General features: G+C 52.8%; 1 protein-coding gene across 4 annotated transcripts in view; it reads left to right on the top strand.

The window, feature by feature from the left end:
• Window positions 1-1,263: 1,263 nt before the first annotated feature.
• The window catches only part of LOC130348165 (mothers against decapentaplegic homolog 6-like), a 48,407-nt gene continuing 25,664 nt past the window's right edge, over window positions 1,264-24,006 (top strand). For 2 of the 4 annotated variants that reach the window (XM_056554713.1, XM_056554709.1), the window contains exon 1: window positions 4,886-4,993. The gene's annotated coding sequence lies outside the window, so the exon portion shown is untranslated. Of the gene's footprint in view, window positions 1,393-4,885; window positions 4,994-17,583; window positions 17,622-24,006 lie in introns of those variants that run through there. The other 2 variants (XM_056554711.1, XM_056554710.1) reach the window with 2 other exon arrangements.

Genomic DNA, 24,006 nt, shown 5'->3' with positions numbered 1-24,006 from the left:
CAGCCATGTCAGGAGGGGAGAGGCGACTGTAGGACAGGTGAATATAATCTATTGTTCTCTGTTATCAGCCATGTCAGGAGAGGAGAGGTGACTGTAGGACAGGTGAATATATCTATTGTTCTCTGTCATCAGCCATGTCAGGAGGGGAGAGGTGACTGTAGGACAGGTGAATATATCTATTGTTCTCTGTCATCAGCCATGTCAGGAGGGGAGAGGCGACTGTAGGACAGGTGAATATAATCTATTGTTCTGTTATCAGCCATGTCAGGAGGGGAGAGGTGACTGTAGGACAGGTGAATATATCTATTGTTCTCTGTTATCAGCCATGTCAGGAGGGGAGAGGCGACTGTAGGACAGGTGAATATAATCTATTGTTCTGTTATCAGCCATGTCAGGAGGGGAGAGGCGACTGTAGGACAGGTGAATATAATCTATTGTTCTCTGTTATCAGCCATGTCAGGAGAGGAGAGGTGACTGTAGGACAGGTGAATATATCTATTGTTCTCTGTTATCAGCCATGTCAGGAGGGGAGAGGCGACTGTAGGACAGGTGAATATAATCTATTGTTCTGTTATCAGCCATGTCAGGAGAGGAGAGGTGACTGTAGGACAGGTGAATATATCTATTCTCTGTTATCAGCCATGTCAGGAGGGGAGAGGTGACTGTAGGACAGGTGAATATATCTATTGTTCTCTGTTATCAGCCATGTCAGGAGAGGAGAGGTGACTGTAGGACAGGTGAATATATCTAGTGTTCTCTGATATCAGCCATGTCAGGAGGAGAGGTGACTGTAGGACAGGTGAATATATCCATTGTTCTGTTATCAGCCATGTCAGGAGAGGAGAGGTGACTGTAGGACAGGTGAATATATCTATTGTTCTCTGTCATCAGCCATGTCAGGAGGGGAGAGGTGACTGTAGGACAGGTGAATATATCTATTGTTCTCTGTCATCAGCCATGTCAGGAGGGGAGAGGCGACTGTAGGACAGGTGAATATAATCTATTGTTCTGTTATCAGCCATGTCAGGAGGGGAGAGGTGACTGTAGGACAGGTGAATATATCTATTGTTCTCTGTTATCAGCCATGTCAGGAGGGGAGAGGCGACTGTAGGACAGGTGAATATAATCTATTGTTCTGTTATCAGCCATGTCAGGAGAGGAGAGGTGACTGTAGGACAGGTGAATATATCTATTGTTCTCTGTTATCAGCAGCAGAATGATGAGGGAGTTGTCCCTTGGATGGGGGAGGGGTCCGGATCTCTAGGAGGAGATTCTATATAAAGCGCAGCAGGAAGAGGGAGCGTCCTCACTCACACTCAGGAGCCCCCAGAGGAAATGCTGAGCCGCCGGGGACAGGCAGACTGGCGACACAACCATCACTCACCGCGCACGGTCTGTGGAAGGGACTACAGCTCCCAGCATGCACCCAAAACTGTATCTACATTGTAACTGAGGGCAAATATACTGGAGTCTCCTCCCCTAGCAGAGCGGTCTCAAATATCCTGCAGATTATTACACCTCTGACCTCTCTATAGATACATAGTGATATATCCTGCAGACTATTACACCTCTGACCTCTCTATAGATACATAGTGATATATCCTGCAGACTATCACACCTCTGACCTCTCTATAGATACATAGTGATATATCCTGCAGACTATTACACCTCTGACCTCTCTATAGATACATAGTGATATATTCTGCAGATTATTACACCACTGACCTCTATAGATACATAATGATATATCCTGCAGATTATTACACCTCTGATCTCTATATATACATAGTGATATATCCTGCAGATTATTACACCTCTGACCTCTCTATAGATACATAGTGATATATCCTGCAGATTATTACACCACTGACCTCTCTATAGATACATAGTGATATATCCTGCAGATTATTACACCTCTGACCTCTCTATAGATACATAGTGATATATCCTGCAGATTATTACACCTCTAACCTCTCTATAGATACATAGTGATATATCCTGCAGACTATCACACCTCTGACCTCTCTATAGATACATAGTGATATATCCTGCAGACTATTACACCTCTGACTTCTCTATAGATACATAGTGATATATTCTGCAGATTATTACACCACTGACCTCTCTATAGATACATAGTGATATATCCTGCAGACTATCACACCTCTGACCTCTCTATAGATACATAGTGATATATCCTGCAGACTATCACACCTCTGACCTCTATAGATACATAGTGATATATCCTGCAGACTATCACACCTCTGACCTCTCTATAGATACATAGTGATATATTCTGCAGATTACACCACTGACCTCTATAGATACATAATGATATATCCTGCAGATTATTACACCTCTGACCTCTCTATAGATACATAGTGATATATCCTGCAGACTATTACACCTCTGACCTCTCTATATACATAGTGATATATCCTGCAGACTATTACACCTCTGACCTCTATATATACATAGTGATATATTATTGATATATCCTGCAGACTATTACACCTGTGCCCTCTCTATAGATACATAGTGATATATTCTGCAGACTATTACACCTCTGACCTCTATATATACATAGTGATATATCCTGCAGACTATTACACCTCTGTCCTCTCTATAGATACATAGTGATATATCCTGCAGACTATTACACCTCTGACATATACATACATAGTGATATATACTGCAGACTATTACACCTCTGACCTCTATATATACATAGTGATATATTCTGCAGACTATTACACCTCTGACCTCTATATATACATAGTGATATCTCCTGCAGACTATTACACCTCTGACCTCTATATATACATAGTGATATATTATTGATATATCCTGCAGACTATTACACCTGTGGCCTCTCTATAGATACATAGTGATATATTCTGCAGACTATTACACCTCTGTCCTCTATATATACATAGTGATATCTCCTGCAGACTATTACACCTCTGACCTCTATATATACATAGTGATATATTATTGATATATCCTGCAGACTATTACACCTGTGGCCTCTCTATAGATACATAGTGATATATTCTGCAGACTATTACACCTCTGTCCTCTATATATACATAGTGATATCTCCTGCAGACTATTACACCTCTGACCTCTATATATACACATCTGATATCTCCCGCAGACTATTACACGTCTGACCTCTATATATACATAGTGATATCTCCCGCAGACTATTACACCTCTGACCTCTATATATACACATATGATATCTCCCGCAGACTATTACACCTCTGACCTCTATATATACATAGTGATATCTCCCACAGACTATTACACCACTGACCTCTATATATACATAGTGATATCTCCTGCAGACTATTACACCTGTGACCTCTATATATACATAGTGATATCTCCTGCAGACTATTACACCTTTGACCTCTATATATACATAGTGATATATTCTGCAGACTATTACACCTGTGGCCTCTCTATAGATACATAGTGATATATTCTGCAGACTATTACACCTCTGTCCTCTATATATACATAGTGATATCTCCCGCAGACTATTACACCTCTGTCCTCTATATATACATAGTGATATCTCCTGCAGACTATTACACCTCTGTCCTCTATATATACATAGTGATATCTCCCGCAGACTATTACACCTCTGACCTCTATATATACATAGTGATATCTCCTGCAGACTATTACACCTCTGTCCTCTATATATACATAGTGATATCTCCTGCAGACTATTACACCTCTGACCTCTATATATACATAGTGATATCTCCCGCAGACTATTACACCTCTGACCTCTATATATACATAGTGATATCTCCCGCAGACTATTACACCTCTGACCTCTATATATACATAGTGATATCTCCCGCAGACTATTACACCTCTGACCTCTATATATACATAGTGATATCTCCCGCAGACTATTACACCTCTGACCTCTATATATACATAGTGATATCTCCCGCAGACTATTACACCTCTGACCTCTATATATACATAGTGATATCTCCCGCAGACTATTACACCTCTGACCTCTATATATACATAGTGATATCTCCCGCAGACTATTACACCTCTGACCTCTATATATACATAGTGATATCTCCTGCAGACTATTACACCTCTGACCTCTATATATACATAGTGATATCTCCTGCAGACTATTACACCTCTGACCTCTATATATACATAGTGATATCTCCCGCAGACTATTACACCTCTGACCTCTATATATACATAGTGATATCTCCCGCAGACTATTACACCTCAGACCTCTATATATACATAGTGATATCTCCCGCAGACTATTACACCTCTGACCTCTATATATACATAGTGATATCTCCCGCAGACTATTACACCTCTGACCTCTATATATACATAGTGATATCTCCCGCAGACTATTACACCTCTGACCTCTATATAGATACATAGTGATATATCCCGCAGACTATTACACCTGTGACCTCTATATATACATAGTGATATCTCCTGCAGACTATTACACCTCTGACCTCTATATATACATAGTGATATCTCCCGCAGACTATTACACCTCTGACCTCTATATATACATAGTGATATCTCCTGCAGACTATTACACCTCTGACCTCTATATATACATAGTGATATCTCCTGCAGACTATTACACCTCTGACCTCTATATATACATAGTGATATCTCCTGCAGATTATTACACCTCTGACCTCTATATATACATAGTGATATCTCCCGCAGACTATTACACCTGTGACCTCTGCAGAGCACTGCTGTCCTCCTGCCTATGTTGCTGTGTATCAGTTGTGGTCATGTGATGCATTAACCCCCCGGTGCCCGCGGCCGCCTCTCTGGCTGCAGTTGGATCCCGGCTCTCAGGGTCACCGGAAGTTTTCGTCAGTTCGGGGCCCAGACTGTCTGGAGCTGAGAGGGGCCCCGACCTCCGTCCTGGAGAACAGTCACCACCGGGACACGTCTCATCTACAGGGTCAGTGTATCTAAGCCGTCATGTGGGATACCTGATGGTACAGAGCAGCGGCTCAGCAGAGAGTATCGCTCATTAACGGATTAGATACAACTGATTAGCATACAGTGTAACGCGTGATAGGATTAGATACAGCAGAGTGTATCACATGATAGGATTCGGCAGAGTATCCTGCACACAACAGGCTTGGATACACAGCTCAGCACACAGTATCACACAGCACAGGCTTGGATACACAGCTCAGCACACAGTATCACACAGCACAGGCTTGGATACACAGCTCAGCACACAGTATCACACAGCACAGGCTTGGATACACAGCTCAGCACACAGTATCACACAGCACAGGCTTGGATACACAGCTCAGCACACAGTATCACACAGCACAGGCTTGGATACACAGCTCAGCACACAGTATCACACAGCACAGGCTTGGATACACAGCTCAGCACACAGTATCACACAGCACAGGCTTGGATACACAGCTCAGCACACAGTATCACACAGCACAGGCTTGGATACACAGCTCAGCACACAGTATCACATAGCACAGGCTTGGATACAGGCTGAGCACTCAGTATCACACAGCACAGGCTTGGATACACAGCTCAGCACACAGTATCACACAGCACAGGCTTGGATACACAGCTCAGCACACAGTATCACACAGCACAGGCTTGGATACACAGCTCAGCAAACAGTATCACACAGCACAGGCTTGGATACACAGCTCAGCACACAGTATCACACAGCACAGGCTTGGATACACAGCTCAGCACACAGTATCACACAGCACAGGCTTGGATACACAGCTCAGCACACAGTATCACACAGCACAGGCTTGGATACACAGCTCAGCACACAGTATCACACAGCACAGGCTTGGATACACAGCTCAGCACACAGTATCACACAGCACAGGCTTGGATACACAGCTCAGCACACAGTATCACACAGCACAGGCTTGGATACACAGCTCAGCACACAGTATCACACATCACAGGCTTGGATACACAGCTCAGCATACAGTATCACACAGCACAGGCTTGGATACACAGCTCAGCACACAGTATCACACAGCACAGGCTTGGATACAGGCTGAGCACTCAGTATCACACAGCACAGGCTTGGATACACAGCTCAGCACACAGTATCACACAGCACAGGCTTGGATACACAGCTCAGCACACAGTATCACACAGCACAGGCTTGGATACACAGCTCAGCAAACAGTATCACACAGCACAGGCTTGGATACACAGCTCAGCACACAGTATCACACAGCACAGGCTTGGATACACAACTCAGCACACAGTATCACACAGCACAGGCTTGGATACACAGCTCAGCACACAGTATCACACAGCACAGGCTTGGATACACAGCTCAGCACACAGTATCACACAGCACAGGCTTGGATACACAGCTCAGCACACAGTATCACACAGCACAGGCTTGGATACACAGCTCAGCACACAGTATCACACAGCACAGGCTTGGATACACAGCTCAGCACACAGTATCACACAGCACAGGCTTGGATACACAGCTCAGCACACAGTATCACACAGCACAGGCTTGGATACACAGCTCAGCACACAGTATCACACAGCACAGGCTTGGATACAGGCTGAGCACTCAGTATCACACAGCACAGGCTTGGATACACAGCTCAGCACACAGTATCACACAGCACAGGCTTGGATACACAGCTCAGCACACAGTATCACACAGCACAGGCTTGGATACACAGCTCAGCAAACAGTATCACACAGCACAGGCTTGGATACACAGCTCAGCACACAGTATCACACAGCACAGGCTTGGATACACAACTCAGCACACAGTATCACACAGCACAGGCTTGGATACACAGCTCAGCACACAGTATCACACAGCACAGGCTTGGATACACAGCTCAGCACACAGTATCACACAGCACAGGCTTGGATACACAGCTCAGCACACAGTATCACACAGCACAGGCTTGGATACACAGCTCAGCACACAGTATCACACAGCACAGGCTTGGATACACAGCTCAGCACACAGTATCACACAGCACAGGCTTGGATACACAGCTCAGCACACAGTATCACACATCACAGGCTTGGATACACAGCTCAGCACACAGTATCACACAGCACAGGCTTGGATACACAGCTCAGCACACAGTATCACACAGCACAGGCTTGGATACAGGCTGAGCACTCAGTATCACACAGCACAGGCTTGGATACACAGCTCAGCACACAGTATCACACAGCACAGGCTTGGATACACAGCTCAGCACACAGTATCACACAGCACAGGCTTGGATACACAGCTCAGCAAACAGTATCACACAGCACAGGCTTGGATACACAGCTCAGCACACAGTATCACACAGCACAGGCTTGGATACACAACTCAGCACACAGTATCACACAGCACAGGCTTGGATACACAGCTCAGCACACAGTATCACACAGCACAGGCTTGGATACACAGCTCAGCACACAGTATCACACAGCACAGGCTTGGATACACAGCTCAGCACACAGTATCACACAGCACAGGCTTGGATACACAGCTCAGCACACAGTATCACACAGCACAGGCTTGGATACACAGCTCAGCACACAGTATCACACAGCACAGGCTTGGATACACAGCTCAGCACACAGTATCACACAGCACAGGCTTGGATACACAGCTCAGCACACAGTATCACACAGCACAGGCTTGGATACACAGCTCAGCACACAGTATCACACAGCACAGGCTTGGATACACAGCTCAGCACACAGTATCACACAGCACAGGCTTGGATACACAGCTCAGCACACAGTATCACACAGCACAGGCTTGGATACAGGCTGCGGTGGGGTCTTGGGCGCCGGGCGGTTCTCTTATCTCTTGGGGAAGTCTCAGACTCAATAAACAGAATAGGGAAGGAAATGGAGGGAGAGGGAGTCACCTGACATGTCACAGTCTCCAGTGTGCACTGCACAGTACAACTTCCCTAGTCCTGTATATATGGACACTGCACAGTACAACTTCCCTAGTCCTGTATATATGGACACTGCACAGTACAACTTCCCTAGTCCTGTATATATGGACACTGCACAGTACAACTTCCCTAGTCCTGTATATATGGACACTGCACAGTACAACTTCCCTAGTCCTGTATATAAATGGACACTGCACAGTACAACTTCTATAGTCCTGTATATAAATGGACACTGCACAGTACAACTTCCCTAGTCCTGTATATATGGACACTGCACAGTACAACTTCCCTAGTCCTGTATATATGGACACTGCACAGTACAACTTCCCTAGTCCTGTATATATGGACACTGCACAGTACAACTTCCCTAGTCCTGTATATATGGACACTGCACAGTACAACTTCCCTAGTCCTGTATATATGGACACTACACAGTACAACTTCCCTAGTCCTGTATATATGGACACTGCACAGTACAACTTCCTAGGTCCTGGTTGCTCAGGAGCCTGGAAAGTTGAAGCTTTATTCCTTGTCACTTAGCTTTCCCCAGGAAGTCAGGGAGTTCAGGGTGATGTTTGGGGGTGCAGTGTTATGGTAGGTGAGCAGTGACCCCCGGGGGGTGATATCGGGGGGTGCAGTGTTATGGTAGGTGAGCAGTGACCCCCGGGGGGGTGATATCGGGGGGTGCAGTGTTATGGTGGGTGAGCAGTGACCCCCGGGGGGTGATATCGGGGGGTGCAGTGTTATGGTAGGTGAGCAGTGACCCCCGGGGGGTGATATCGGGGGGTGCAGTGTTATGGTAGGTGAGCAGTGACCCCCGGGGGGTGATGTTGGGGGGGTGCAGTGTTATGGTGGGTGAGCAGTGACCCCCGGGGGGTGATGTTGGAGGGTGCAGTGTTATGGTAGGTGAGCAGTGACCCCCGGGGGAGTGATGTTTGGGGGTGCAGTGTTATGATGGGTGAGCAGTGATGCCCGGGGGGTGATGTTGGGGGGTGCAGTGTTATGGTGGGTGAGCAGTGATGCCCGGGGGGTGATGTTGGGGGGTGCAGTGTTATGGTGGGTGAGCAGTGACCCCCGGGGGGGTGATATCAGGGGGTGCAGTGTTATGGTAGGTGAGCAGTGACCCCCGGGGGGTGATATCGGGGGGTGCAGTGTTATGGTAGGTGAGCAGTGACCACCGGGGGGTGATGTTGGGGGGTGCAGTGTTATGGTGGGTGAGAAGTGATGCCCAGGGGGTGATGTTGGGGGGTGCAGTGTTATGGCGGGTGAGCAGTGACCCCCGGGGGAGTGATGTTGGGGGGTGCAGTGTTATGGTAGGTGAGCAGTGATGCCCGGGGGGTGATGTTGGGGGGTGCAGTGTTATGGTGGGTGAGCAGTAATGTTGGGGGGGGGGTGCAGTGTTATGGTGGGTGAGAAGTGACCCCCGGGGGGTGATGTTGGGGGGTGATGTTGGGGGGTGCAGTGTTATGGTGGGTGAGCAGTGACGCCCGGGGGGTGATGTTGGGGGGTGCAGTGTTATGGTGGGTGAGCAGTGACGCCCGGGGGGTGATGTTGGGGGGTGCAGTGTTATGGTAGGTGAGCAGTGACCCCCGGGGGGTGATGTTGGGTGAGCAGTGATGCCCGGGGGGTTATGTTGGGGGGTGCAGTGTTATGGTGGGTGAGCGGTGATCCTCGGGGGTGATGTTGGGGGGTGCAGTGTTATGGTGGGTGAGCAGTAATGCCCGGGGGGTGATGTTGGGGGGTGCAGTGTTATGGTGGGTGAGCAGTAATGCCCGGGGGGTGATGTTGGGGGGTGCAGTGTTATGGTGGGTAAGCAGTGACCCCCGGCGGAGTGATGTTGGGGGGGTGCAGTGTTATGGTAGGTGAGCAGTGATGCCCGGGGGGTGATGTTGGAGGGTGCAGTGTTATGGTGGGTGAGCAGTGACCCCGGGCGGTGATGTTGGGGGGTGCAGTGTTATGGTAGGTCAGCAGTGACCCCCGGGGGGTGATATCGGGGGGTGCAGTGTTATGGTAGGTGAGCAGTGACCCCCGGGGGGTGATATCGGGGGGGTGCAGTGTTATGGTAGGTGAGCAGTGACCCCCGGGGGGTGATATCGGGGGGTGCAGTGTTATGGTAGGTGAGCAGTGACCACCGAGGGGGGTGATGTTGGGGGGTGCAGTGTTATGGTGGGTGAGCAGTGACCCCCGGGGGGTGATGTTGGGGGGTGCAGTGTTATGGTGGGTGAGCAGTGACCCCCGGGGGGTGATGTTGGGGGGTGCAGTGTTATGGTGGGTGAGCAGTGACCCCCGGGGGAGTGATGTTGGGGGGTGCAGTGTTATGGTAGGTGAGCAGTGATGCCCGGGGGGTGATATTGGGGGGTGCAGTGTTATGGTAGGTGAGCAGTGACCCCCGGGGGGTGATATCGGGGGGTGCAGTGTTATGGTAGGTGAGCAGTGACAACCGGGGGGTGATGTTGGGGGGTGCAGTGTTATGGTGGGTGAGCAGTGACCCCCGGGGGAGTGATGTTGGGGGGTGCAGTGTTATGGTAGGTGAGCAGTGATGCCCGGGGGGTGATGTTGGGGGGTGCAGTGTTATGGTAGGTGAGCAGTGACCCCCGGGGGAGTGATGTTGGGGGGTGCAGTGTTAAGGTAGGTGAGCAGTGATGCCCGGGGGGTGATGTCGGGCGGGGGGTGCAGTGTTATGGTGGGTGAGCAGTGATGCCCGGGGGGTGATGTTGGGGGGTGCAGTGTTATGGTATGTGAGCAGTGATGCCCGGGGGGTGATGTTGGGGGGTGCAGTGTTATGGTGGGTGAGCAGTAATGTTGGGGGGGGGTGCAGTGTTATGGTGGGTGAGAAGTGACCCCCGGGGGGTGATGTTGGGGGGTGCAGTGTTATGGTGGGTGAGCAGTGATGCCCGGGGGGTGATGTTGGAGGGTGCAGTGTTATGGTAGGTGAGCAGTGACCCCCGGGGAAGTGATGTTGGGGGGTGCAGTGTTAAGGTAGGTGAGCAGTGATGCCCGGGGGGTGATGTTGGGGGGTGCAGTGTTATGGTATGTGAGCAGTGATGCCCGGGGGGTGATGTTGGGGGGTGCAGTGTTATGGTGGGTGAGCAGTAATGTTGGGGGGGGTGCAGTGTTATGGTGGGTGAGAAGTGACCCCCGGGGGGTGATGTTGGGGGGTGCAGTGTTATGGTGGGTGAGCAGTGACGCCCGGGGGGTGATGTTGGGGGGTGCAGTGTTATGGTGGGTGAGCAGTGACGCCCGGGGGGTGATGTTGGGGGGTGCAGTGTTATGGTAGGTGAGCAGTGACCCCCGGGGGGTGATGTTGGGTGGGCAGTGATGCCCGGGGGGTTATGTTGGGGGGTGCAGTGTTATGGTGGGTGAGCGGTGACCCTCGGGGGTGATGTTGGGGGGTGCAGTGTTATGGTGGGTGAGCAGTAATGCCCGGGGGGTGATGTTGGGGGGTGCAGTGTTATGGTGGGTGAGCAGTAATGCCCGGGGGGTGATGTTGGGGGGGTGCAGTGTTATGGTAGGTGAGCAGCGATGCCCGGGGGGTGATGTTGGAGGGTGCAGTGTTATGGTGGGTGAGCAGTGACCCCGGGCGGTGATGTTGGGGGGTGCAGTGTTATGGTAGGTCAGCAGTGACCCCCGGGGGGTGATATTGGGGGGTGCAGTGTTATGGTAGGTGAGCAGTGACCCCCGGGGGGTGATATCGGGGGGTGCAGTGTTATGGTAGGTGAGCAGTGACCCCCGGGGGGTGATATCGGGGGGTGCAGTGTTATGGTAGGTGAGCAGTGACCACCGGGGGGGGTGATGTTGGGGGGTGCAGTGTTATGGTGGGTGAGCAGTGACCCCCGGGGGTAGATGTTGGGGGGTGCAGTGTTATGGTGGGTGAGCAGTGACCCCCGGGGGAGTGATGTTGGGGGGTGCAGTGTTATGGTAGGTGAGCAGTGATGCCCGGGGGGTGATATCGGGGGGTGCAGTGTTATGGTAGGTGAGCAGTGACCCCCGGGGGGTGATATCGGGGGGTGCAGTGTTATGGTAGGTGAGCAGTGACCACCGGGGGGTGATGTTGGGGGGTGCAGTGTTATGGTGGGTGAGCAGTGACCCCCGGGGGAGTGATGTTGGGGGGTGCAGTGTTATGGTAGGTGAGCAGTGATGCCCGGGGGGTGATGTTGGGGGGTGCAGTGTTATGGTGGGTGAGCAGTGATGCCCGGGGGGTGATGTTGGAGGGTGCAGTGTTATGGTAGGTGAGCAGTGACCCCCGGGGGAGTGATCTTGGGGGGTGCAGTGTTAAGGTAGGTGAGCAGTGATGCCCGGGGGGTGATGTTGGGGGGTGCAGTGTTATGGTAGGTGAGCAGTGACCACCGGGGGGGGGTGATGTTGGGGGGTGCAGTGTTATGGTGGGTGAGCAGTGACCCCCGGAGGGTGATGTTGGGGGGTGCAGTGTTATGGTGGGTGAGCAGTGACCCCCGGGGGGTGATGTTGGGGGGTGCAGTGTTATGGTGGGTGAGCAGTGACCCCCGGGGGAGTGATGTTGGGGGGTGCAGTGTTATGGTAGGTGAGCAGTGATGCCCGGGGGGTGATATCGGGGGGTGCAGTGTTATGGTAGGTGAGCAGTGACCCCCGGGGGGTGATATCGGGGGGTGCAGTGTTATGGTAGGTGAGCAGTGACCACTGGGGGGTGATGTTGGGGGGTGCAGTGTTATGGTGGGTGAGCAGTGACCCCCGGGGGAGTGATGTTGGGGGGTGCAGTGTTATGGTGGGTGAGCAGTGATGCCCGCGGGGTGATGTTGGGGGGTGCAGTATTATGGTGGGTGAGCAGTGATGCCCGGGGGGTGATGTTGGAGGGTGCAGTGACCCCCGGGGGAGTGATGTTGGGGGGTGCAGTGTTAAGGTAGGTGAGCAGTGATGCCCGGGGGGTGATGTTGGGGGTGCAGTGTTATGGTAGGTGAGCAGTGATGCCCGGGGGGTGATGTTGGGGGGTGCAGTGTTATGGTGGGTGAGCAGTGACACCCGGGGGGTGATATCAGGGGGTGCAGTGTTATGGTAGGTGAGCAGTGACCACCGGGGGGTGATGTCGGGGGTGCAGTGTTATGGCGGGTGAGCAGTGACCCCCGGGGGAGTGATGTTGGGGGGTGCAGTGTTATGGTAGGTGAGCAGTGATGCCCGGGGGGTGATGTTGGGGGGTGCAGTGTTATGGTGGGTGAGAAGTGACCCCCGGGGGGTGATGTTGGGGGGTGCAGTGTTATGGTGGGTGAGCAGTGACGCCCGGGGGGTGATGTTGGGGGGTGCAGTGTTATGGTAGGTGAGCAGTGACCCCCGGGGGTGATGTTGGGGGGTGCAGGGTTATGGTGGGTGAGCAGTGATGCCCGGGGGGTTATGTTGGGGGGTGCAGTGTTATGGTGGGTGAGCGGTGACCCTCGGGGGGTGATGTTGGGGGGTGCAGTGTTATGGTGGGTGAGCGGTGACCCTCGGGGGGTGATGTTGGGGGATGCAGTGTTATGGTAGGTGAGAAGTGATGCCCGGGGGATGATGTTGGGGGGTGCAGTGTTATGGTGGGTGAGCAGTGATGCCCGGGGGGTGATGTTGGGGGGTGCAGTGTTATGGTGGGTGGGCAGTGACCCCGGGGGTGATGTTGGGGGATGCAGTGTTATGGTAGGTGAGCATTGACCCCCGGGGGGTGATGTCGAGGGGTGCAGTGTTATGGTGGGTGAGAAGTGATGCCCGGGGGATGATGTTGGGGGGTGCAGTGTTATGGTAGGTGAGCAGTGATGCCCGGGGGGTGATGTCGGGCGGGGGGTGCAGTGTTATGGTAGGTGAGCAGTGACGCCCGGTAGGGGATGTCGGGGGGGTGCAGTGTTATGGTAGGTGAGAAGTGATGCCCGGGGGATGATGTTGGGGGGTGCAGTGTTATGGTAGGTGAGCAGTGATGCCCGGGGGGTGATGTTGGGGGGTGCAGTGTTATGGCGGGTGAGCAGTGACCCCCGGGGGTGATGTTTGGGGGTGCAGTGTTATGGTGGGTGAGCAGTGATGCCCGGGGGGTGAAGTTGGGGGGTGCAGTGTTATGGCGGGTGAGCAGTGATGCCCGGGGGGTGATGTTGGGGGGTGCAGTGTTATGGTGGGTGAGCAGTGACCCCCGGGGTGATGTTGGGGGGGTGCAGTGTTATGGTAGGTGAGCAGTGATGCCCGGGGGGTGATGTCGGGCGGGGGGTGCAGTGTTATGGTGGGTGAGCAATGACCCCCGGGGGGATGATGTTGGGGGGTGCAGTGTTATGGTGTGTGAGCAGTGACGCCCGGGGGGTGATGTTGGGGGGTGCAGTGTTATGGTGGGTGAGCAGTGACGCCCGGGGGGTGATGTTGGGGGGGTGCAGTGTTATGGTGGGTGAGCAATGACGCCCAGGGGTGATGTTGGGGGGTGCAGTTTTATGGTGGGTGAGCAGTGACCACCGGGGGGGTTATGTTGGGGGGTGCAGTGTTATGGTGTGTGAGCAGTGACGCCCCGGGGGTGATGTTGGGGGGTGTAGTGTTATGATGGGTGAGCAGTGACCCCCGGGGGTGATGTTGGGGGGTGCAGTGTTATGGTGGGTGAGCAGTGATGTTGGGGGGTGCAGTGTTATGGTGGGTGAGCAGTGACCCCCGGGGGGTGATGTCGGGGGTGCAGTGTTATGGTGGGTGAGCAGTGACGCCCGGGGGGTGATGTCGGGGGGGTGCAGTGTTATGGTAGGTGAGAAGTGATGCCCGGGGGATGATGTTGGGGGGTGCAGTGTTATGGTAGGTGAGCAGTGATGCCCGGGGGGTGATGTTGGGGGGGTGCAGTGTTATGGTGGGTGAGCAGTGACGCCCGGGGGGTGATGTCGGGGGGGTGCAGTATTATGGTAGGTGAGAAGTGATGCCCGGGGGGTGATGTTGGGTGGTGCAGTGTTATGGCGGGTGAGCAGTGACCCCCGGGGGTGATGTTGGGGGGTGCAGTGTTATGGTGGGTGAGCAGTGACGCCCGGGGGGTGATGTCGGGGGGGTGCAGTATTATGGTAGGTGAGAAGTGATGCCCGGGGGGTGATGTTGGGTGGTGCAGTGTTATGGCGGGTGAGCAGTGACCCCCGGGGGTGATGTTGGGGGGTGCAGTGTTATGGTGGGTGAGCAGTGATGCCGGGGGGTGATGTTGGGGGGTGCAGTGTTATGGTGGGTGAGCGGTGATGCCCGGGGGGTGCAGTGTTATGGTGGGTGAGCGGTGATGTCGGGGGTTCAGTGTTATGGTAGGTGAGAAGTGATGCCCGGGGGGTGATATTTGGGGGTGCAGTGTTATGGTGGGTGAGCAGTGACCCCTGTGGAGTGATGTTTGGGGGTGCAGTGTTATGGTAGGTGAGCATTGACCCCCGGGGGGGGTGATGTCTAGGGGTGCAGTGTTATGGTAGGTGAGCAGTGATGCCCGGGGGGTGATGTCGGGCGGGGGGTGCAGTGTTATGGTAGGTGAGCAGTGACCCTCGGGGGGTGATGTCGGGGGGTGCAGTGTTATGGTGGGTGAGCAGTGACCCCCGGGGGGTGATGTTGGGGGGTGCAGTGTTATGGTGGGTGAGCAGTGACCCCTGTGGAGTGATGTTTGGGGGTGCAGTGTTATGGTAGGTGAGCATTGACCCCCGGGGGGGGTGATGTCTAGGGGTGCAGTGTTATGGTAGGTGAGCAGTGATGCCCGGGGGGTGATGTCGGGCGGGGGGTGCAGTGTTATGGTAGGTGAGCAGTGACCCTCGGGGGGGTGATGTTGGGGGGTGCAGTGTTATGATGGGTGAGCAGTGACGCCCGGGGGGTGATGTCGGGGGGGTGCAGTGTTATGGTGGGTGAGAACTGATGCCCGGGGGATGATGTTGGGGGGTGCAGTGTTATGGTGGGTGAGCAGTGACGCCCGGGGGGTGATGTTGGGGGGTGCAGTGACGTCGGGGGGGTGCAGTGTTATGGTAGGTGAGAAGTGATGCCCGGGGGATGATGTTGGGGGGTGCAGTGTTATGGTGGGTGAGCAGTGATGCCCGGGGGGTGAAGTTGGGGGTTGCAGTGTTATGGTGGGTGAGAAGTGACCCCCGGAGGGTGATGTTGGGGGGTGCAGTGTTATGGTAGGTGAGCAGTGTTGCCCGGGGGGTGATGTTGGGGGGTGCAGTGTTATGGTAGGTGAGCAGTGACCCTCGGGGGGGGGTGATGTTGGGGGGTGCAGTGTTATGGCGGGTGAGCAGTGACGCCCGGGGGGTGATGTTGGGTGGGTGCAGTGCTATGGTGGGTGAGCAGTGACCACCGGGGGGGTGATGTTGGAGGGTGCAGTGTTATGGTGGGGAGCAGTGATGCCCGGGGGGTGATGTTGGGTGGGTGCAGTGCTATGGTGGGTGAGCAGTGACACTCGGGGGGTGATGTTGGGGGGTGCAGTGTTATGGTGGGTGAGCAGTGATGTCGGGGGGTGCAGTTTCATGGTGGGCGAGCAGTGACCCCCCGGGGGGTGATGTTGGGGGGTGCAGTGTTTTGGTGGGTGAGAAGTGACGCCCGGGGGGTGATGTTGGGGGGTGCAGTGTTATGGTAGGTGAGCAGTGATGCCCGGGAGGTGATGTTGGGGGGTGCAGTGTTGTGGTTGGTGAGAAGTGATGCCCGGGGGATGATGTTGGGGGGTGCAGTGTTATGGTGGGTGAGCAGTGACCCCCGGGGGGGTGATGTTGGGGGGTGCAGTGTTATGGTAGGTGAGCAGTGACCCGCGGGGGGTGATGTTGGGGGGTGCAGTGTTATGGTGGGTGAGAAGTGATGCCCGGGGGGTGATGTTGGGGGGGTGCAGTGTTATGGTGGGTGAGCAGTGACCCCCGGGCGGTGATGTTGGGGGGTGCAGTGTTAAGGTAGGTGAGAAGTGACCCCCGGGGGGGTGATGTTGGGGGGTGCAGTGTTATGGTAGGTGAGAAGTGACCCCCGGGGGATGATGTTGGGGGGTGCAGTGTTATGGTGGGTGAGCAGTGACGCCCGGGGGGTGATGTTGGGGGGTGCAGTGTTATGGTGGGTGAGCAGTGACCCCCGGGGGGTGATGTTGGGGGGTGCAGTGTTATGGTGGGTGAGCAGTGACCCCCAGGGGTGATGTTGGGGGGTGCAGTGTTATGGTGGGTGAGCAGTGACGCCCGGGGGGGTTATGTTGGGGGGTGCAGTGTTATGGTAGGTGAGAAGTGACCCCCGGGGGACGATGTTGGGGGGTGCAGTGTTATGGTAGGTGAGCAGTGACCCCCAGGGGTGATGTTGGGGGGTGCAGTGCTATGGTGGGTGAGCAGTGACGCCCGGGGGGTGATGTTGGGGGGTGCAGTGTTATGGTGGGTGAGCAGTGACCCCCGGGGGGTGATGTTGGGGGGTGCAGTTTCATGGTGGGCGAGCAGTGATCCCCCCCCGGGGGGTGATGTTGGGGGGTGCAGTGTTATGGTGGGTGAGCAGTGATGCCCGGGGGGTGATGTTGAGGGGTGTAGTGTTATGGTGGGTGAGCAGTGATGCCCGGGGGTGATGTTGAGGGGTGCAGTGTTATGGTGGGTGAGCAGTGACGCCCGGGGGGTGGGGGCTGGGTTGTGGCCGGGGAGGGGGAGGCACAGGAAGCTCCACATCTCTCTGTCCCAAAGTCTCAGATCCCTGGAGCCAGCAGGACGCACAGTCTGTACGGTAAGAGCCGGAGCTTCACCCAACATCATCTGTCTGTGCAGAGTCCCCTATAATCCTCCAGAGCCCCAAACATTGTGCCCCCCATAATCCTCCAGAGCCCCAAACATTGTGCCCCCCATAATCCTCCAGAGCCCCAAACATTGTGCCCCCATAATCCTCCAGAGCCCCAAACATTGTGCCCCCATAATCCTCCAGAACCCCAAACATTGTGCCCCCCATAATCCTCCAGAGCCCCAAACATTGTGCCCCCCATAATCCTCCAGAGCCCCAAACATTGTGCCCCCATAATCCTCCAGAGCCCCAAACATTGTGCCCCCATAATCCTCCAGAGCCCCAAACATTGTGCCCCCATAATCCTCCAGAGCCCCAAACATTGTGCCCCCCATTATCCTCCAGAGCCCCAAACATTGTGCCCCCCATTATCCTCCAGAGCCCCAAACATTGTGCCCCCCATTATCCTCCAGAGCCCCAAACATTGTGCCCCCCATTATCCTCCAGAGCCCCAAACATTCAGCCCCCCATAATCCTCCGCAGACCCAAACATTCAGCCCTCCATAATCCTCCGGATTGTGCCCCAAACATTGTGCCCCCCATATTCCTCCAGAGCCCCAAACATTCAGCCCCCATAATCCTCCAGAGACCCAAACATTCAGCCCCCATAATCCTCCAGAGCCCCAAACATTGTGCCCCCCATTATCCTCTGGAACCCCAAACATTGTGCCCCTAAAATCCTCCAGAGCCCTAAACATTGTTCCCCCATAATCATCCGGAGCCCCAAACATTGTGCCCCCATAATCCTCGGGAACCCCAAAACATTGTGCCCCCATAATCCTCCGGAGCCCCAAACATTCAGCCCCCCATAATCCTCCGGAGCCCCAAACATTGTGTCCCCCATAATCCTCCGAAGCCCCAAACATTGTGCCCCCATAATCTACCGGAGCCCCAAACATTCAGCCCCCCATAATCCTCCAGAGCCCCAAACATTGTGCCCCCATAATCCTCCAGAGCCCCAAACATTCAGCCCCCCCATTATCCTCCAGAGCCCCAAACATTGTGCCCCCCATAATCCTCCGGAACCCCAAACATTGTGCCCCCCATAATCCTCCGGAGCCCCAAACATTGTGCCCCATAATCCTCCGGAGCCCCAAACATTGTGCCCCCCATAATCCTCCAGAGCCCCAAACATTGTGCCCCCCATAATCCTCCGAAGCCCCAAACATTGTGCCCCCATAATCCTCCGGAGCCCCAAACATTGTGTCCCCCATAATCCTCCAGAGCCCCAACCATTGTGCCCCCCATAATCCTCTGGAGCCCCAAACATTCAGCCCCCCATAATCCTCCGGAGCCCCAAACATTGTGCCCCCATAATCCTTCAGAGCCCCAACCATTGTGCCCCCCATAATCCTCCGAAGCCCCAAACATTGTGCTCCCCATAATCCTCCGGAGCCCCAAACATTCAGCCCCCCATAATCCTCCGGAGCCCCAACCATTGTGCCCCCCATAATCCTCCGGAGCCCCAAATATTCAGCCCCCCATAATCCTCCGGAGCCCCAACCATTGTGCCCCCCATAATCCTCCGGAACCCCAAACATTCAGCCCCCCATAATCCTCCGGAGCCCCAAACATTGTGCCCCCATAATCCTTCAGAGCCCCAACCATTGTGCCCCCCATAATCCTCCGAAGCCCCAAACATTGTGTCCCCCATAATCCTCCAGAGACCCAACCATTGTGCCCCCCATAATCCTCCGGAGCCCCAAATATTCAGCCCCCCATAATCCTCCGGAGCCCCAAACATTGTGCCCCCATAATCCTCCGGAGCCCCAACCATTGTGCCCCCTAATCCTCAAGAGCCCCAACCATTGTGCCCCCCATAATCCTCCAGAGTCCCAAACATTGTGCCCCCATAATCCTCCGGAGCCCCAACCATTGTGCCCCCATAATCCTCCAGAGCCCCAAACATTGTGCCCCCATAATCCTCCAGAGCCCCAAACATTGTGCCCCCCATTATCCTCCAGAGCCCCAAACATTGTGCCCCCCATTATCCTCCAGAGCCCCAAACATTGTGCCCCCCATTATCCTCCAGAGCCCCAAACATTGTGCCCCCCATTATCCTCCAGAGCCCCAAACATTCAGCCCCCCATAATCCTCCGCAGACCCAAACATTCAGCCCTCCATAATCCTCCGGATTGTGCCCCAAACATTGTGCCCCCCATATTCCTCCAGAGCCCCAAACATTCAGCCCCCATAATCCTCCAGAGACCCAAACATTCAGCCCCCATAATCCTCCAGAGCCCCAAACATTGTGCCCCCCATTATCCTCTGGAACCCCAAACATTGTGCCCCTAAAATCCTCCAGAGCCCTAAACATTGTTCCCCCATAATCATCCGGAGCCCCAAACATTGTGCCCCCATAATCCTCGGGAACCCCAAAACATTGTGCCCCCATAATCCTCCGGAGCCCCAAACATTCAGCCCCCCATAATCCTCCGGAGCCCCAAACATTGTGTCCCCCATAATCCTCCGAAGCCCCAAACATTGTGCCCCCATAATCTACCGGAGCCCCAAACATTCAGCCCCCCATAATCCTCCAGAGCCCCAAACATTGTGCCCCCATAATCCTCCAGAGCCCCAAACATTCAGCCCCCCCATTATCCTCCAGAGCCCCAAACATTGTGCCCCCCATAATCCTCCGGAACCCCAAACATTGTGCCCCCCATAATCCTCCGGAGCCCCAAACATTGTGCCCCATAATCCTCCGGAGCCCCAAACATTGTGCCCCCCATAATCCTCCAGAGCCCCAAACATTGTGCCCCCCATAATCCTCCGAAGCCCCAAACATTGTGCCCCCATAATCCTCCGGAGCCCCAAACATTGTGTCCCCCATAATCCTCCAGAGCCCCAACCATTGTGCCCCCCATAATCCTCTGGAGCCCCAAACATTCAGCCCCCCATAATCCTCCGGAGCCCCAAACATTGTGCCCCCATAATCCTTCAGAGCCCCAACCATTGTGCCCCCCATAATCCTCCGAAGCCCCAAACATTGTGCTCCCCATAATCCTCCGGAGCCCCAAACATTCAGCCCCCCATAATCCTCCGGAGCCCCAACCATTGTGCCCCCCATAATCCTCCGGAGCCCCAAATATTCAGCCCCCCATAATCCTCCGGAGCCCCAACCATTGTGCCCCCCATAATCCTCCGGAACCCCAAACATTCAGCCCCCCATAATCCTCCGGAGCCCCAAACATTGTGCCCCCATAATCCTTCAGAGCCCCAACCATTGTGCCCCCCATAATCCTCCGAAGCCCCAAACATTGTGTCCCCCATAATCCTCCAGAGACCCAACCATTGTGCCCCCCATAATCCTCCGGAGCCCCAAATATTCAGCCCCCCATAATCCTCCGGAGCCCCAAACATTGTGCCCCCATAATCCTCCGGAGCCCCAACCATTGTGCCCCCTAATCCTCAAGAGCCCCAACCATTGTGCCCCCCATAATCCTCCAGAGTCCCAAACATTGTGCCCCCATAATCCTCCGGAGCCCCAACCATTGTGCCCCCATAATCCTCCGGAGCCCCAACCATTGTGCCCCCATAATCCTCCGGAGCCCCAACCATTGTGCCCCCCATAATCCTCCGGAGCCCCAAACATTGTTCCCCCCATAATCCTCCGGAGCCCCAAACATTGTGCCCCCCATAATCCTCCGGAGCCCCAAACATTGTGCCCCCCATAATCCTCCGGAGCCCTAAACATTGTGCCCCCCATAATCCTCCGGAGCCCCAACCATTGTGCCCCCCATAATCCTCCGGAGCCCCAAACATTGTTCCCCCCATAATCCTCCGGAGCCCCAAACATTGTGCCCCCCATAATCCTCCGGAGCCCCAAACATTGTGCCCCCCATAATCCTCCGGAGCCCTAAACATTGTGCCCCCATAATCCTCCGGAGCCCCAAACATTCAGCCCCCATAATCCTCCGAAGCCCCAAACATTGTGCCCCCATAATAACGCACCCCCCATAACTCTGCACCCCCAATAACTTCGCACCCCCAATAACTCCATAATAGGGGGGATGGTTCTCAGACATCGGATGTTGTTTGGATATTTAAAGTTGCTGAAATAGAATAAAAAGATTAATAATTAACCTTAATACACAGGTAAGTTATATCCTGTATTATACTCCAGAGCTGTACTCACTATTCTGCTGGTGAGGTCACTGTGTACATACATTACATTACTTATCCTGTACTGATCCTGAGTTATATCCTGTATTATACTCCAGAGCTGTACTCACTATTCTGCTGGTGAGGTCACTGTGTACATACATTACATTACTTATCCTGTACTGATCCTGAGTTATATCCTGTATTATACTCCAGAGCTGTACTCACTATTCTGCTGGTGAGGTCACTGTGTACATACATTACTTATCCTGTACTGATCCTGAGTTATATCCTGTAAATCTTTTTATTATAAAAATCTAAAACATAACAGACATAATCAATAATACATAACATAAACTCAGCTTACATGCGCCATAAATATGAAACAAAATAAGACAAATTGTCATTATAACAAAAACTAAACTTTTACCAGCCAGTCCAGTTTCAACTAAAACTAATTACGTACACGTATATATAAACTAATGAAATAATATGTGTACCCCAACCCCATACATCACCCCATACATCACACCAAACTCACACCATACATCACACCAAATACACAAACAAAAACTCTGCCATGCCCGGCAATAGGAAATAAAAGCCGTCCAAACCTGGACATAATGAAGATATTGACTAACAGGCAGCAGATACATTACAGACAAAACATACACATAAACATAAACATGCATATAAACATACATATAAACATACATATAAACATACATATAAACATACATATAAACATACATAGACTTTTTTTTTTTTACTTTTCCTCTCTCTCTCTCTCTCTCTCTCTCTCTCTCTCTCTCTCTCTCTCCCCCTCTCTCCCTCTCTCTCTCCCTCCCTCCAATCCCACACTCACTCACACCCATCCTCACCACCATCATTAGCGGATATCACACTCATACCCCTCCTCTCCTAATATATATAAAAAAAAAAAAAAAAAAAAAAAAAAATTTCAAAACAAATAGATCCGGCTGCCTTAACTAAAACAAAAGGTAACTAAACATTAAATAAGCATACATATACGGTAATACAGAAATACAGGTAAATGAATAACCATAACAACTCTTTCACTATCTAATCCCAAAGCCCCTCCAGCCCCTCTGGCCATGAGATGGTATAAATGTCCAGTCCAGTCCATAATCCACACCAGGAGCCGGGCATCATGGAGTCCAATATTGTTCATCAATGGCTCCACCCAGCTCACCTCTTACCCCCCATTCCCCCACCCAACCTATTCTATAGCCCCCTATATACATATATACAAGAAAGTAAAAGCAAGGCCTATTCAGCCATGCCACCAAAAGGTTTGCCACACAACATAATTACTTAAACACATACTATACACTTATTAACATAAACATAACTATATACATAACATAACTATACATATAACTACATTACTATATACATAACATAACAATTGTAAGGCCCAAGTTCAGTTACCTGCAAGCCCTTCATACACTCATTTCTCTAAAACAAAACAAAAAGCTAAAGGTGACATGCGCCAGCCCTCCACCGGGATCAGAGTATGGCAGACCAGATACCAAATAATTTTTAAACCTATCCCTCACCTACTTTCCCTAGACTCACACTATCGCTGCCCCTAAAGTTTAAGCTGTCCCTACACACTGACCCTACACTGACCCTACCACTCTATCCCTAACCAGAATTAAGGTGCCTCCCCCAAAGGGTTCAGCATCTAGGGCACATCAAATGAAAACCCTCTCCATAGGAGAGAAGCCCTACTTGTACCCAATCTGCCATACTCTAAAGACCTGATCTTCCCGAGGTCACCAGTGATATTCCTACAGACCTCCACCTCAGAGAGGACTTTTCGCTGTGTAGATACTAAACACCGTGCATTCCACGTGTGGTACCTAACCACTAAGCTAACTAAAAATAATGTGCACCGATCTCGGCCACCCAGGATCTTGAATGCTCCATAAGCCCACTCCGGATAGGCAAGGCCGGCAAGTTGACTCCAGCCGATGGAAGCGCCCACCCGGTTGTAGACCCCTATATTAAAGGGACAATGAAGCAGGAAGTGGTCCATGCTTTCCAGCGTGTTCCCGCACTCTTCTCGGGGACAGTCCCGGTCATCAGAGCTCCTACACTTCAGGTTGTCCCTTACACATAGCTTCCCCTGAAAGCAGCGCCAGGCCAAGTCCCAAAACTTCTGGGGGATCCGTTTCGAGTTCAAAAGACTTAAACCAACCCTCAG

This window comes from Hyla sarda, unplaced genomic scaffold (genome assembly GCF_029499605.1).
Source record: "Hyla sarda isolate aHylSar1 unplaced genomic scaffold, aHylSar1.hap1 scaffold_871, whole genome shotgun sequence".
Taxonomy (NCBI): Eukaryota; Metazoa; Chordata; class Amphibia; order Anura; family Hylidae; genus Hyla; species Hyla sarda.
The sequence above is the reverse complement of the archived record's forward strand: the minus strand, read 5'-3'. Positions and strand labels throughout refer to the sequence as shown.